The sequence below is a fragment of the Chroicocephalus ridibundus genome, chromosome 5 (assembly GCF_963924245.1).
Source record: "Chroicocephalus ridibundus chromosome 5, bChrRid1.1, whole genome shotgun sequence".
NCBI lineage: Eukaryota > Metazoa > Chordata > Aves > Charadriiformes > Laridae > Chroicocephalus > Chroicocephalus ridibundus.
Genome location: NC_086288.1, coordinates 23,159,030 through 23,176,625, shown reverse-complemented (window position 1 = coordinate 23,176,625; position 17,596 = coordinate 23,159,030). Strand labels below are relative to the sequence as shown.

The 17,596-nt window shown below is 43.3% G+C and overlaps 1 long non-coding RNA gene across 1 annotated transcript; it reads right to left on the bottom strand.

Annotated features, from left to right (window-relative positions):
* Positions 1–119: 119 nt before the first annotated feature.
* On the bottom strand, positions 120–16,680 carry LOC134516663 (uncharacterized). The gene is made up of 3 exons (XR_010071391.1): positions 16,543–16,680; positions 15,671–15,937; positions 120–297 (listed from the first exon to the last, which is right to left on the bottom strand). It is a non-coding gene; the product is annotated as an uncharacterized LOC134516663 (long non-coding RNA).
* Positions 16,681–17,596: the final 916 nt, after the last annotated feature.

Below are 17,596 nucleotides of genomic sequence, written 5' to 3'. Positions count from 1 at the left end.
CTTTCTTAAAAAAATGAAAAGGCTGCAAGGATAACTGTCATCCAGCACCAAGTTGATCATCATCATCTAACCTGAAACAAAAAAATATTACCATTTATGTAGGAATACCTTGGCTGGTAGGAGCTGCTTGGCATCTCCCATGGCCAGGCCACAGCTTGGGCAGTGAGTGAGATACCGAGCTGATGGTCAGCGTTCCTGTATTCAGTATTCCCAGTATTCCCAGTACCCGACCTCTTCACGTGTACAACTGCATTCATCCTTCTCACACATTTGCCCGGCGAGGCAACACTTCAATGCCTGTTTCAAAAGGGGGAAACATAAACAAAGAGTGATTAAGTGTCTTGCCAGTACTGCAGGAAAAAAATGTCACACAGGGAAGACGTTGAGGAAATTGCTCTCAGTTCACTAGCTTACTAGGGGAAAAAATAATATGTATATATATAAAAAAAAAGAACTCAGTAGTTCTTTAGATGAAATCTTTAGATGAAAATTTTCCAGAAGAGCACCTGGGCATGAAAAATAGCAAAAATTGTGGCTTGAGTGAATGATCCCTAAAACTATAACACACCATGAATGAAAGTCCAGCTAATGCTATGTCCCATCTAGCCCTGGCTCCATACACTTTTATATGGTGTGAGGCTTGGTCTGGAAAACTCTCATTTACACACATACTAATGCCTGCAAATGGAGCCTGGAGAACTGACAATATTTCCGCTAGCAATGACTATAAACCCCATTATTAGAGATTCCTAAAGAAAAGCAGCCTCAGGTTGACAAAACCATTTTGTTCTGCTTGAAAGGAAAGTCTATTCCAGCGGTCATCAGGGCATTTTGTTTCTTTGCTTGCAAAAATATGTTGTTTCCTTTCAGGGAAGATCCAATACTCCTCAGTGGTGATTGAAGTTGCAAAGAGAATTTACCTTCTTGCTCTGGACTAAGAATAAGCCCCAGGAGAAACAGGCTACATCCATGTGACAAAGAGAGGATTGCTGTAAGCTTCTAGTGAACCCGGTGAACTATTTATCCAGAAAATATCCATCCATGCTCTTCTTTGGCTTGTCCAAACTCATCATACATGTCTGAACTCTTCTCAGAAGGCTAGCATGAAGTAAAATGGAGAGGTCCCTTGTGAGAAAAGGATTCATGGGGAAAAAAAAAATCAGGGAAGAAGGGGAAAGCCTCTAGGAAAAAAGTAAGAGGTCAAACAACCAAGTCACTCTGAAGATGGAGTCCTTTATCTCATTGAAAGGCAACACGGAGTGGGCACTGCCTAGCTAGCTGGGGCCCAAACTTAGGCTTTTCTCAGTCCTATGCTTTTCTAGCAAAATGAGGAGTCCAGTATGTTGCTGTATCTTACACAGAATAAAGCTGCTCTACTGGATGTGCCAATGGAAAAGCTCCCACGTTGCTGAATTCATACATACAACTGTATCAATTCAGGCACTGACAGTCTGTAGAACCTGAAGCCTTTCACACAGGCATCCCCCCAGTTGCCCCAAGACTTCCCCTGTCTCTTGCCATCCCTCAGAACTGGGACTGCCTTTGTGCTTCACCCAGCCATTTCCGTTGCAGCCAAAACCCGTTGCGCAGGCCAATGGCAAATGAAAGTAACCATCCCATTGGTATACAGGCAGATCAGGAGTGTCTTCCCCCATAAAAAGTGGAACGACCTCAAAGCAAATGAGGTATTTCTTACTACCTGCCTTAAACACCACTAAAGTGTGAAGTGAAACCACCTTCTTGATAGACTACTGAGCATTTCAAGTCGAGACACAACACTACTATTGAACGCTACCCAAACAACCAGCAGCACTCAGACTAGTCAATAAAAAGCATTACTAACAGTAGCTCTTCTCCCCTAAGCCTAGTGGAAATAAGCGGTGCCACATTGTTCCTGAGGATATATTTTGCAGCTAGCATCATCTCAATAAAACACACACGTTTCCCAATTAAGAAATGCGGTCCCCAGCCAGGCTTAGCACAGATCTCATGGAGCCGTACCCTGCATAGGTGTGAGCTCAGCGCTGGTCAGGCCTCATATCAAGCCAATTGCTACACCCAGCAGCGTCTCAGTGCCCCCAAACCAAAACTTGAGCATTAAACTAATTAGCAGCATACTAGTGGTTTTATACATCCCCTGCAACCAGCAGGATAAAAGATAAATAAGTTGTTAGCCTCTCCTAAAGGCTTCCAGACTATTTATTTATAGACTCATTTATAGGTGCCCTTCACAGAAGCATCTGACCTTTTCATAATGATTACTGAACCTCTCCCATAAAGTCTGTGCATAATGAGACAGCATTATAGTGCCCATTTTAAAGAGATCAGAACATGCACTGAAAGCAAGTAAATGAAATGATCTGGTTCCAGAAGCAATCTGTTCCACAGACACATGCCGAACAAAGATGCCATTACTCTATCACATCTCCTTTAAAAAAGATTCAGACTGCTCTGCTGCTGCTGGAAGAACTTTGCAAGACCCTAACAACTATGGATCGTCATTGGACCCAGCAACGGCAGGAATAAGATGCTTACAGTCAAGCCATCCCATCAAACAGCAGCAGCACCTTCTGATTACTGCTCCTCTTCGTGGAATGGACCTACGAATGACAAAACCGCAGTTCTGAGGATGTCTTTCCTTCCAGTTTCCTAAGCTGCTCTTGGTGCATGTCTCAAGGTGGGCAAAGGTTTTCTCTGCCTGGAAATTAAGGTATGTTGGAAAGTCAGAGCAAAGCTTCATTTTGGCCCTTTGAACAACCCCATCACTCACAATATTTACCTTTCATTTGCTATCAGTGAGACATAGGTTGCTCTACTGACACTTGCCTGTAAGTACCGACCATGAATTTGATTCCTTTCTGCGCTACCATGCTGGAAAGTTTCCAGATTGTTTTTCACAGGCAAAGATACCATCTTGTTACCAAAGCAAACGCAAAAAAGACATTGCTAGAGCTGCATCTGGGGGGCAAATTGAACCTGAACAAACTGCTAGCGGATTACTAGTTTGAAGGCTGCATCTCAGAGCACTGAGAATCACTCGATGAAACCAAAGACTTGTGAAAACTCACTGACTTTCATTACCAGAAAAGAAAGAGAGACCTAAGATCAGATGCAAACCAAGCTCTGTCATGTCCTGACTTTCTACTTTTTGCCATGTAAGCAGCTGACAACTCTGCTAAAAGTTCTGAGGGAGATGTAAGAAACATAAGGGACCACGACCAAAATTCCTTCCAGGTTGAGGTTTATGCCAGAGTAGTTTTTGTCCAAACTCAGGTTAAAAAAAAAATCAAGCCCAAAAGTTTCTCCACAGCAGGAACAGCAGTGTGGGCATAACACGTCTCTCCCCAAAGGTAAGTTGTTAGCGAGTCCCTGGAAATGTCCTCAATTCTACTCTTGCCTGATGCTGAAAGGCTGCACTACTGAGGAACGTATTTTTCTCTTTAGCTGTGCTATCAACAACCTCTTCTCCTATATACAGAATCATAAAATAGTGGAGATAGGTAAATCTGGCCCATTTCTTTTCACACCAAAACAGCTTCCAGAAGAGTGGGGAATATCCCCTTAGCTCTCACGTCCTAGAGTGCCAGGTTTGAGGCACCCAGGGATTCAGCAGCAATGACGCTACAGAAACTCACCCAGGCAGCAAAGAATAATCCCAGCAAAGCACAGCAGGCGGCTTGGAGGCAAACTCTTTTATGAAGGATTTCATGACCTCACGGGAAGCTATTGCTCTGTGCCTATACAGCCTGTACAAGTTATTAGTGGATATTTATCTTCCAAAGGAAAGAACAAGAATAAGAAGCATATAGTTTAAGAAACTGAGAAAAGAATGACTTCTTAAGTATGACCAGGTGATCACAATCACTTTTGAAAGGATATCTTGTGAGATACACCATGCTTTACCTAAAAAGAGCCAGGCTTTCTTGGGTGCCCCATATAGCCAAGGTGCCCAATTTGTTTAGGTATATTTGAAAAGAGTCAGGAGGTTGTTTTCCACTCAACGCTTCTTATCACTGCAGATAGAATTTAAATTTCAAGATAAATGTTATTTTTAAAACTCAAAACTTCAGTGATTTAGGTCAAATAAAATTCTTCTGGCACACTGGGGTTGTCTTGTCTTTCAATGAGAACAACCAGAGGTTTTAATTACCTTTTTTCCCTTTTTTTGGCCTGTGAAAAAATAACCATAGTATTCATACAGTTCTGTTCTACATTAAGGTTCTGTAGTAATGAACTATTGAGGAGCTGGGATTTCCATCCCAAACAGTTAATGATTTGATTTTATACTGTAGTATTTTAATTGAAACAAGCCCTTAGGGCATCGCCATACAAGTAACTCCAGACATCTGTACCACATTAACTAAACCAAATTTTCAAGTTGCAGCTCAAAAGCTACGCAGAGGACACAGCACTCACATTTCAGCTTGGCATCAGTGAGGGACGCAGCACCATCATACTCTGTTAGATTATATGGCGACCCATTTAAAACTGTGCAGTTCAGAGGTTACCATGCTATAAAGTATTTGTTTTTATTGCCTTCCTCTTTTGATACTTTGAAGAAAGATAAGGGTAAGAGAGGGACACATATAAAGCAATTTTATTGTCTGTGCGCTCACTGGGTTACACAAAGATTCAGTGCTTGCTTTCAGCTTTTTTATTATTATTTTTTAAATAAGAAAAACCTTCCAGAAGACAGAGAAACTGTTATGATTATTTGTTCAATTGACAGGATGCCTCTTAGGCTAGTTTCTAGTTTTAAACTATCATTTTGCCAAATAAAGATTAGACTATTTCCAGACCAAGGTGGATGTGCTAAACCTCCTTGTAATGCCTGCAGAAATGGAGGAACTAATGAAGGAAAAAAATAACTTCGGGATCTAGACCTGGCCACAAGTGTACCCTTGCCAAGGTATTTAATGAATATTTTGCTGTTTGTTAGATACCTGCCCTCCAACAACTGCAGATTCTGGAAAGACTCTGCAATCACAAGAGACTGTGCTGTAACAAGCAATATTCTAACTAAAAGCCCAACAATATTTTTGGTGGGTCTTAAAGGCAATTTATTTTGCAAAGAAAGACTTTCTTATACTTCTAAATCTTGCTTTTTTTTTTTTTTTACTTTTTTACTTTTTTTCCTTAAAGGTGTAGTGTTTTGCTCCAATTGAGAAAAGAACCTGCCTGTGGAAAGTAGTGGGGAAAAGGGAAAAAGTAAAGCAAGCGCAGCTTTTTCCTACTTATAGGATTTCCAGTGAAAACCATTAAACACTAATAGCTTTTTTCCTGAGACAGGTAAGTCCAGGCTAAATCTTCCCTGAACGGAGCTGACCTGAGCTGCTGTCACATGGCATCACTGCAAGCAGGACATCTGGAGGCAGCCATATATATGATCTGAATTCATTACACATTGCTAAATTCCTCTATGGCCATAGCTTTACCTCCATCTCAGTCAGCATCACACCAAGGTGCCAAGTCACCTTTGCCTTGCCTTTGAGAGATGTGCTCCTGCTCTTGGTTCTTGGAGGTGCTGGCTGCAAGAGCTGGGAATGCCCGGGCTCACCTTGGGAAATACAGACTTGTGCAGCACAAAACCACCAGCACAAGACCTAGTGATGGCACAGTAAGACACACACCTCTTGTGTTCAATGCACAGGACTTAAAAGGGGTGAGGGAAGCCTCAGCTGGGGTCCCACAGCACAGCATCAGACCCACCCCTCCAGCCCAGGCTTGATAACCTGCAGTTCTGTTTACTCCTGCTAAAAGGCTGGGTAGAAAGTCCCAGATGCCACAGAAGTGCTACTACACCTATGCTTAAGTTTTAAGCGGCATTTAAGTGGTCAACAAGGTTTGTTCTAGACCCCATAGTTCACCCGTGCCAGAGCAGTACAGTATTTCTTGCTTATATGAGCATTTCAGTGTGATTGACTTTGGGTAGCAGGGAGCTGAAGTCATGCCAGACCTGTTTCATTCTGACATTTATTTGTGCAATGAAATCTAAAGATCTTTTCTCTCTTTTTTTTTTTTCTCTCTATGTGCTTCACTCAGTACTCTCTCTGTGACATTAAAATCCATCATGCTGCTGGCCCTGGTGTACCCATTAGATTGTACGTGCCAACAACGCTACAGCTCCGTGTTGGGGGAAAGACAGCAGAAAGAAAACAAATATATGTGGCATGAGGAAGTCAATTTTAATTTCTTACTAAGCTTTCTCTGATTTAGGGCAAGATTCTTGTTGCCCTTAATCATGCTGTGATACACTAACCTCCCTCTCAAGGAGGAGGCAATGAATAAATGCCATGCAGCCAGAGGCAATTCTCCTCCCACTCATTCAAGTGCTGCACAAGATGCCCAAAGCAGCCTTTGCTGCCATTAAGGTGCCCAACAGAGAGAAATGTCCACAAAAAGAACCATTTCCTCAGTTAAAGAAAATTAGAGGCACAGTTAGAGAGAAGGGTCTCTTTCCTGAAGTTCCTGATTACTGACAGACACACAAAGTCACACAGCTCCAAGGTCTGGAACAGAAGGCATCTAGTCCTCTAACATTTCCTATATGAACTCCTGCATTTCTCTTTACTGTCCTTTCCCCCCCACATCCAGAAATTGGTTGAAATGGAGTCCCTGTGGCTGATGCCTGTAATTTCAGAGCCCTCCTGCGTTGCTGATGAGTAGTCAGTGGAACACGCCTTCCTCCTGTGTGAAGGAGAAAGGTCACCTGAAGGACAACGTAGAAGAGCCTCCCCATTGCTACCTGCGTGCCATGCCGTTGGAGGCAGAATAAACATCAGTCCCCACTGTCACAAGTCCTATTAAACTTCAGCAGTCACTTGGCGTGCTCACAAAATCTCATACAAGAAGGCAATCCATATAACCAGTGTTTGAGCGTACGGTGGCAATCAAGCATTGCCAAGGCTGTGTGCTCTCAAATGTAAAGCAGCACGGAGGCAGAAAGAACAGTATTGACATTTAGGGGCAGATATGCAGTGATGGCTCACTTAAACTGCATGAGGCCAGCGGTTCTATTGCTAATTTTATCTGAGACCTTTTACATGCAGTTTTAGGTGATTTGTGTTCAATTTGGCTTGAACTTCATTCATAGCCAATGGTCCAAAATAATAGCAAACTGAAATAGCTGAGAGCACACGCTCATTTCCATTGTGTCTCTTGGAAGTGTGCGCCGTTAGCATTCCTGGTTTCACCATCCTACAAATACAACATGCGGGTGTCAAATGACACCGGGCAGCCATAGTTCTGTTCTGCCAGAGTGCAGCTCTGCTATTTCCAGTTAAAGACCACTGGTTCTAACAGCACCCAATTCTCCACACCCCTTAGGGCTGCAGGAAAGTCAGGCCATGGTCAGGGAAAGATGCAACGTTGTTTCAGTTAGAATACAGATGCTCAGGCTTGGTCTTTAATTGATCCCCATCAAATGAAGGGTCTCTTCAGTACCCAGGGAAGCCTGCTGTCTGCTTGAGTCACAGCATTTGAATTCAGGCAGCACCGGCAGAAACAAAGGTGACAAAATACAGACAGGGGGGAAAAAAAGAGAAGGAAAAGTCTCAGGAAAGAGTTAAATGGAGCGAGAAGGCTCAAAGCAGATAAATGAGATTTACCTGGAATAACAAAGTAACAGAGAGAAAAAGAGAGAAGAAAAACCACAAAGTCAGCTGCAAAGAAGTTCACAGAAAAAGGGAGAAAGGGAAGATGGTTGGGAGACACTGAGAAAGCTGAGACACATACTGAAAGGAATAAAAGAAGAAAAAATTTAGAAAAAGTTTGAAAACAAGCCATACCTCTGACTACTCTGTACTCGGCACTGGTGAGGCCTCACCTCGAATACTGTGTTCAGTTCTGGGCCCCTCTGTACAAGAGGGACATAGAAGGGCTGGAGCGTGTCCAGAGGAGAGCTACCAGGCTGGTGAGGGGTCTGGAGACCAGGTCATACGAGCAGAGGCTGAGGGAGCTGGGCATGTTTAGCTTGGAGGAGGCTGAGGAGAGACCTCATTGCCCTCTACAACTACCTGAAAGGAGGCTGTAGAGAGGTGGGTGTTGGCCTCTTCTCCCAAGAGAATAATGACAGGACCAGAGGAAATGGTGTGAAGTGGCAGCAGGGGAGGTTTACATTAGATATTAGGAAGAATTACTTTACTGAAAGAGTGGTCAGGCACTGGAACAGCCTGCCCAGGGAGGTGGTTGAGTCACCATCCCTGGAGGTGTTTAAGAAATGTCTAGATGTGGCACTTCAGGGCATGCTCTAGTGGCAGAGATTGTAGGTTGTTTGGTTGGACTCAATGATCTTAAGGGTCCTTTCCAGCCATAAAGATTCTGTGATACTGCTTTCTACCTTCCTGAAACCTAACCAAGGTTTTGCAAGCAGCTCTGTTACCCTGGCCTTGCATTTAAGCTGTTATTCTAAATGAAATGCAAAAAGTCACAGAAATTACACGGCACATTACAAAATGGTGTCTTAGAATCTCCCATTCTGGGCAAAACACATGTCTCTGTTCATGTCTGCAAACAAGTTGCAGCATGCACAGTTTTCTGAACGCAGTGTTTTGCCAGACCGGGCAGCTGGATCTCTTTGCAGCTTGCTGTGTCGAGCAGTGATACCTCTAGATAGCAAAGCCTGACAATGCCACCCTCCTTTTCTAGCAACTACTGCTCTTACCTGCCAAGGCAGAATTGCGAACACCAGCCCTCACCTTCACAAATAGCTTTTATTTACTTTGTCCCATTTGCAAAGTGTTTCCTCTGGAATAAAGATGGAGGTGTGATGGAGAGTACCTGAAAGGCAGTTTTTGATCCCTGCTTTCTTATAGGTCTCCATTGTTGAAGAAGAAAACTCAGGATGAAGCTCTTCCTTCAGCTGTGGTGTTTATAGAAGTGCTCTTTCTTGTGCAATCTCTGCTTGTCTTTTGCTGAGCTTAAACACCATCTTTCCTCACTGAGGACACTGACAGAAACCCTCTCCTGTACTTGGCTAGACAGAACTTGTAAGAATTGACATACTTGTCAGATTTGTTCAGAGTAAGAATTACTGGGAAGGAAAAAACCAGAAGAGGATTACTTCATACGCCCCGTTTCCTTTGGAAACTGAGCTAAAAGCATTATAGATAGGCTTAGAAAATAGTTACACCCATTAATCTTTGATTGACCTTCCCGATGCTATCAAAACTGAGAGCAGTGAACCATGTGTTTTCCATTTGATTTGCTGTGTTCTTGTTCAATAGGTTAAAATCTAGGACACGTCTTGAAAGACAACTGTTTGACTGGGGCAACCAGAAACTGTCTGCTTAATGATGCTCTTCCACACTACCTGTAAGTTTTTGTAAAGCGCTTGCCTTCTCCTGATGACAAAGGAGCTGCCAGGTCCGAAGGGTCACAGCTCAGTGACACAAGTCCTACTCGCAAAGTAGGAGTTGTCACCATTGCAAACCAACTTCCGAGCTCCACTGGCATCTCAAGTCGTTCACAGGGCTAACGAGGATTTGCCTAAGTCAAGTTCAGAAAGTCAAGGAAGAGTTTAAGGTACTTTCAAACTCTAAGTGCTTCTCACACCAAATTTCTGCGTATATGATAATTCTGAACTCTCAAATAACAAACTGGTAGAGTAAATACAAGTATCCAGAGGCAAACAGACGGGCTGAAGCTGCACATGTGAAAAACACAGTGCCAGAAACCACTTCTGGGTCGGCTCCACTACATCTGCAGATCAGCTCCAGCATGCTTCGGCCTATGCCAACAAGTCATTTCCCAAATTCTGCCATTAGCACAGCCCAGGAACTACATCCAACAGCAGTTTCCATGTAGGCAAGCAGCTCAGCTGAAGGAATTTAACAGTGTGGACAAGGTCAAGTCCTGCCAGCTGGCCTGAGAACCAAAACCCACACTCTGCTACTGTTTAATCGACTAGCGCAGCTGTAGCCCACAGCTGGTGGAAGTTCTGACAGGGCTTGCTTCCTCAGATGCCATCCACCATTTACTTTTTCCAACTCAAATCTTTGAAAAGATGTCCCGTTCTTTAAGGATCACCATCCTATAGTGTCCTACCCATCCAACGCCACTCCAAAACACAACTTTAACTGAAAAACTCATACCTCTAGATGGTGGTTACCCGTCCTTTCACAGTTCCTCCCTTTCCAAACAAGGTGAGTAACATGTTAAAGAGATACTGCTGTTTTGTCTGCTATCATGCTAATTTAGATGCCTTTATATTGCTGCATTTTAATCCAATTTGCAGACATAGGGGGAAAGTTTACTGCTGCTGGTTCCAAGGAGTAACTGCACAACCTGATATAGCTAGACACCACCAGCTCATGCTTACAGAGGACTCTAAGCAGTCAGTGATCCTAACAAACAGAAACTGAAATATTTTGGTGTATTTAACCTTCATTTCACAAGTCATGCAGCTGCATTTGAGAGGGTGACATAGATGAGAAAGAGGAAGTTGAGACCAGATTTCAGATTAGATTTGGAAGCTGTGCATGACATCAGTTTAGAAGTACGTGGATAAGATGCATCATTCCACTAAGCTCGCACTATTCATGACAATTCCTATAGATCCATGAGCAATTGCTAATCACACTTTAGATATGTGACAGTCAGTATGGCATATATAGGATCACCATCAGAAAAATATATTAAGCATTCAAGGAATAGAAGAATCAAGGAAATGATGACTAATACAATTTTAACACCTTTCAGCTAAGTGTACATCTCATATCCCTTAAATATAATATTTTTTTTCTCCACTGGTAAATAGCACATTATTGTTACAGAATCATAGAATAGTTTGGATTGGAAGGGACTTCAAAGGTCATCTAGTCCAATCCCCTGCAATGACCAGGGACATCTTCAACTAGATCAGATTGCACAGAGCCCCGACCAACCTGACCTTGAATGTTTCTGGGGATGGGGCATCTACCACCTCTCTGGGAAACCTGTTCCAGTGTTTCACCACCCTCACCGTAAAAAGTTTCTTCCTTATAGCTAGTCTAAATCTACCCTCTTCTAGTTTAAAACCATTACCCCATTAAAACCACAAAGCCTTTCCTATCGTATCAGGCCCTACCAAAAAGTTTCTTCCCATCTTGCTTATAAGGCCCCTTTAAGGACTGAAAGGCTGCAATAAGGTCTCCATAGAGCCTTCTCTTCTCCAGGCTGAACAACATCAACTCTGTCAGCCTTTCCTCCTAAGAGAGGTGCTTCAGCCCTCTGATCATCTTCATGGCCCTCCTCTGGACCTGTTCCAACAGGTCCATATCTTTCTTGTATTTTCTTGTACTCCAGGTGGGGTCCCACAAGAGCGGAGTAGAGGGGGTGAATCATCTCCCTCGACCTGCTGGCCACGCTTTTTTTGATGTGGCCCAGGGTACGGTTGGCTTCTTGGGCTGCAAGTGCACATTGCTGGCTCATGTCCAGCTTTTCATCCATCAGTACCCCCAAGTCCTTCTCTGCAGGGCAGCTTTCAATCCCGTCATCCTCCAGCCTGTATTGATACTGGGGGTATTCCTAAGGAATGGAATTAAGCAGAATGACACGCATGCTGAAGACGTTCCCACAAACCTATGAAGTTCTTTATAAAACTGCATTTAACTAAAAAAAAAAAAAAGTTTGTTTCAGAAGAAATTTAATGATGCATCCTTAAGTGAATGCCTGGTTTCATACTTCACTCAAGTGTATTACTTCATAGTTATTGTATTGTCACAGGTGACATATAGTATTAATTTAGTTAAGATGTTTTTTCTTTTTTTTAAATTATCTCTTCTGTGAGTCATTCAATGAGAAGCAACATCACTGAAAACCTGTATTCCCACATAGTTCCACTCTGTTGGCTGGCTTCACTGATGTCTAATAAGATGTAAGTTTTCTTACTGTCAGGATGCTGCTATACCATGTTGTTTCACTGCAATCAGTGGTGTCCTTTTGGTGGGAGCAATATTGGATCTCAGTCTCTTGACATCTGACCATCCTTTCTCATAGGAGCTTAATTACTTCTGCGCACCCTTGTGTTAAATTCAGTTAAAGTGGCAAAAGAATTCAAAAGTTATATACTAAAGGAGGGAGACTGAAAAAAAGACAGTTCAGTGTGCCTGATCTCATTTCTTCAAGAAACTTTCAGAAGGAAGGCAAGGAAGAGCGTCGTTCTTTAATCTCACAACAGCTTTGCGTTTTGGTGCACAAGGTCCTTACCATGTGTGCAGGAGCCCTGCACAACTCTTGGCTCTATCCAGGTCATTCTGTGTGTCCAAACAACCAGATCCCTGAGGTACAGTGGTTTTCAAAATCACTGATCTTTAAGTATGTCTACGGCATGAACTGGCTTGATTTTGAAAACACCACTCGCAGCAACTCCATCTTTCAGCTGAATAATCCATGTGGCCCAAACCATGTGAGAAAAAGCAGATGTTAGGAGATGTAAGGGAGGACTTTGCAGTATTCTTAGCTCCAGCTGAGATCAAGTGACAAAGTGTTGGCATCCTGAACATTTTTAGAGCTGGGAGATCATTTCCCAGCTAGCTTTATTGTTTTTCAAAATCAGGTTTGTTTATCCTGGTGCTAACATGAGGTGTGAAAATGAGGTATGTACTTATCCAATCTTAGTTATCAGGCTTGTCAGCCTATACTCCATGCTAACCCAGAAAACCTGGCAGGCTGCAAATCTGCCTTCCTGACTTCTAATAGTAACCCATCTCCATGGTATTATAATACCAGTTCAGCTATTGGAGCAAAAACCCGTTTTTTGGGTCCTGAAGGACTGAACGGCTCTTGGATTTTGCCTTCCAAAGAGGGAAAATAGACAGACAGACTGCTGTTCAGGCTGTCACATCAACTGCACTTCCAAAAAAATTCTGCAAGAGCAAAATGTATAGAAACTGTACAGAAAAAATTGCTTCTGTTGGGTCTGCAGTCTGAGCCACAGCACTATTTCAAGGCTGATAGACCACGGGAGAGCTAGGTGCTCCTGGACTCTTTTGGCATTAAAGATGTGGCCAAGATAAATAGCAAAGGTCTACAGAAGAGAGTTTTCACAGCTCACCCACAGTCTGGCAGCTGGGCCTCTCTAAATCCCCAAAGCATAAAAAATTGGCTCACGCCACCTGCCCAATCCAAAATTCAAACAGTGGAACTAGCCTAGGCAATTAGGGAGAAACTTACCACCAGGCAAAGGCTGCGTGCTGTATTCTTGCAGCAAAAAGAAAACCAGCATTATGATTAGAGTATCTTTAACACAGTAATAATTTATGGAGGGGGGAAATCTATGTATTCAACTTAGCAAAGAAAGGGGAGTCTAAAGCAACAGGTTTCACATTTTTTCAGAGATTCAGCACACAGCAGTTGCCCTTGGTCTTAATGAGGTGAGGAAGATGGGATTTCTCCGGTGCTGTCACAAGGGTACAGATTGCTGAGGATTCCTGCAGCCAAGCACGATTTCTCTGTTTGAACATTTTTAAAGAACTCCCCCCCACACACACACACTATCCCTCCCAAAAATACGTGTGTCAATGCTGCTGGATTCATACAGATTCAAGATCCTGAGAAGTTCAAAAGAGTCAATGTCAAGATTTTGCAAAAGGAAGTGATGCTGGTTTTTTTGTCAGATTGAAATAACATTTTTTTTTAGTAAAATTAACTATTCGGTGTGCATTTTAAAATATGCAAACCTCAAAACCCAAAGTAAAATAGACTCAGATTTCCTTTACTCTGGCTTTGGGGGAAAACATTTAATATTTAACCTGACCACAAATTCAAATATACATATAAGCTGTGAAGCACTTGACTACTACAGCAACAGGGTAGGGGGTACACAGAGGAGAGAGACAGAGAGGTGAGTAGGATGGGATTCTCATGCTGTTTCTTAAGCCATACAGAGATCAAACAAAAAACAGGTCCAGAGAAGACAAATCCTGAAATCCGGCTGAAGCACAAAAGTCTTTGTTTTGCTTACTTCTTGGAGCCCTTTCACTGACCAGGGAAACATCTGATTTAATGGTCACTGTTTCTCTCTGTCCCATCCAAGCTATGATTTTCCAGCCCAGCAATGCCACGCTGACAAACCCAACCTCACAAGAGGCTGAAGCTTTCCTCAGTTTCTCAAATCAAAGAGAAGGAAACATGCTGTACTAGGTCAGGCCAGTGGTGTAAGTAATGCCACTACAGCAACGGGCATCTTTGAGACTTCTCAATTTCACAGGTATCTCTTGCATCACAAGAAAAGTATAACCAACCTCATCCTCATCACTAGTGCATATCTCACCTGTTTGCTCCCTCCCCTCCTTTCCTAGTCATTTTTTAAGTCTTTTTTCTAGATATTTTTCATTTCTCCCATTTGGGCGAGCTGTGGTAGGCCCACTGCAGGAAAAGACAAGCTGCAATGAACAACCTGTGCCTCACTGCAAACATCAGATGACAAGGAACAGCAGCTAGACTGTAACAACAGACCACGAGGTGGCTACTCACACCCCAGGACGGTTAGTGAAGGACCGTCTTCTGAGAGGATAAGCTCAGTATTCTCCTCTGCACAGGGGGGCAGGATACAGCAGATGAGCCCTGTGCAGCCACAGTGATGCCTGTAGCAGAGCAGCAGCTCACATGCAGACGTAGATCCATGCACAATTTCTGCCTGGCTGCTTCCACTGAGAACCTGATTCAACAACATTTGGTGCTGGCACGGCACTCCAAAAAGCTCTGGGTGGAAAGGAAAGTGTTTGTAGAAATGAGGCAGTGCCTAATCAGGTGCCTTCTCACGTGCACTTTGGTTCATTTCATAAAGCAACGCTACTTTTGAAGCCCAGACACTGCACCTCAGCACACCTACTCCTCCTGCAGGAAGGCTTGTGACAGAGCTGATACGTCACCTTGCTAATGAAGCAAAACCATCATCCAAAGTAATTTAAGCCATTTGGAATGGCCAAATTCATCAAGACAGCAATGACTGTGACTGAGATCCTAGCTGAAGCAATCACATTCAAAGCCTTTTTGCATCTTCGGCCAAGGGAGAGGCAGGGATGCCAGGCTGCAGACCTTAGGGGAAATGAACTGTTCTCTGGAGCTCCTGTCTCTCTAGGACTTGAGACAGAGGTTATGGTGTCTGATTAAAGCACCTCAACAAGGTATCTGAGACTAAACTGGATAAGCAACACTCTCTGGTTTCAGAAAGCCTGAATTGATCCCTAAAGAAGAGCTGGAGCGTGCATGGCCAGTGACAGTGCTAACGCTCATTGCCACAGCTGTGGCTCTGCTGTTCTATACTCCACCAGAGTCCGGCCCTGCGCTCACATAAGGAACCACAGAGCAATCATTTTGCAATCTCCATCAATAAGCAGAAGGAGGCAACATGCTGGATACTGCTAAGTATAACTGCAGTTTATCTCTGGTTGAGCAGGATATAGTGACTTCAGGCACCCTTTTGCTCTTACATGACTCCTCCAAAACCAGAGAGCAACTCGTGGTCAGCACTGTTTAAGGTGATGGGGATCAGATCAGCTCCTTTAGCAGCAGCTGTTCAGATTTTCTCTCTCCTCCTGTGTTTTTTCTAAAAGGCCAGGTAATTACTCAGGACTGAAAAATCTAAGTCAAAGCCATCAGTAGTGTCACCTTGTTGACTTCAGAGAAATTGCGGCAGGAATTAATCTGACTTCACTATTCTTCTTTTCCCTGTAAAAAATGGAATTACCTATGTAGATCCTGCCTATAGGCAGCACCACGCAAGAGGTCACTCCAATAACCTGTGGGGCTTGATCCCTCTGGAATGCCATTTTCCTCATTGAATTCTCCCACATCTGGCAGCTAATGTTAGCAGCCAGCAAGGCACTGAGATGTCCCTCGTCCCCCGTCTCAGCCAAGCGATGCGAGGGCAGAGCTGACAGGGTCCCTGCTCATTCTCCTCCTTCCCTGTCCACAGGCTGAGATGGACATCGAGGGCCACTGCTGGAATTAGGGTCTGGAGAGGAAAAAATACAAACACAACAAAAGTTCTGTTTCTGAACTGGTGGAAATACACATAGTTCACCTTGCTCTCTAGCCTACATACAGAGGAGTGGGGAGGGACTGAAAGACAGGTAAACAGGTATTTATCCTTGCTCTAAATGCTACTTAGTTTTTGCACTTTCTTTTCCCCAGAGCTCCTTATGGTCTAACCAAAACCCATCCATTGGAAAAAAGAGAAGGATAGAAAAGGAATTGTAGTGGTAGATGTTAGTTTGCCAAACAAGCCACCAAACAAAGCGTGCAGAAAAAAATTCTCTGCTTGAGCAGGGGCGCTTGTTCATCATTTACCTCATGTGTTTACCCTTGGGCTACCATTATATTAGCGACATTTCCTGACTGAGCTGGAGCACCTGGTAACTATAGTAACCGCATTTTCAATTCTGCCCATAAATTCCTTCGGTTCTAATTAGGGCACTCATTTATAACAACAATAACAACACGGGAGAAATAACAGCAGACTTAGCTGAGATGCAGTCACCTCTCTCCCTCATGTCACAGAAATGACCCATATCTGAGCAGCACCATAAGATGTTGCTTATAGCACAAATCCTACCTTACCTGCCATGTCGACTGCTTTGTATCCATCTGCTACATTGTCTGTATCTTCTCACTTTCTAAAACGTCTGTTCATCAGCCTTCCAGTTCAAATGAAAGCCTGACTCTTCTCCTTGCCAGCAAGCTTCACACCAGGCTGCGTAAACGTGATTTTCTTGATAGAACGAGGTATTCACACCTAGCCTACAACAAAATCGCACACCCAGCACCATTGCAAATTTTACAGACAGTAGGCGGATGCTATTACAAACAGAAAGGCTAAGCAGTTCAACTTACAAATTTACCTAAGCAATCTAGATAGCTATGAAGAGAGGATAAACCATGTCATCCAAAACAAATGACAGGTAAATGATGAAGCAGCAATGTGCAAGAAATCAAGACCAAGTAATAAACAATTGCAAAGTTCAATGGCTCGGTGTGTTTTACCACAAATTATTTCCTTCTCTATGAAACAATAAAACTTGGTGAACAATTTGAAGTGTGCTGACATGATTTAAAAAGATGGATGGGCTGGTAGGTAGTTGAGAGTGTTTGCTTTATTGTTCACAGAGTCACTGCTCAGAAGTACATTTGTTTTGGAGTCGATGTGAATTATTGTCAAAAAAATGACAAATCTCTTTCTCACTTCAGGCCACACTGTGCAGGCCTTACATGAATTTCTTTTGCTAGAAGAAAAAAGACATCATGTCTGTGTATTGGCAGAGGTAAGACAGCAAAGCCCAACTCTGCCGAGATCAAGAGAGTGGGGCAGCTCTGGCTTCAGGTGTTGGGGGGCTTGTTGCCATCAGAAATTTTTCTCTTGATAGAAAAGCATGTCAATTAGCATAACTTAACTGTGACTGTCAACAAGAATATCTTCTCTTAAACCTTTATCCACTTTTCCTCCACATCCCCTGGAGGCTGAGAGAACTGGGTAAGAAAACATACTGGAGCATTTGCTGGTGCTGTTGGTGATTTCTACTTTGGAATATTAAATAGCCCACCAGTTACCCTGCTTGCCTTTGCTTACAGTGGCTTGATGGCAGACCTCAGCCAGGGCTTTGGGGACCAGATGATC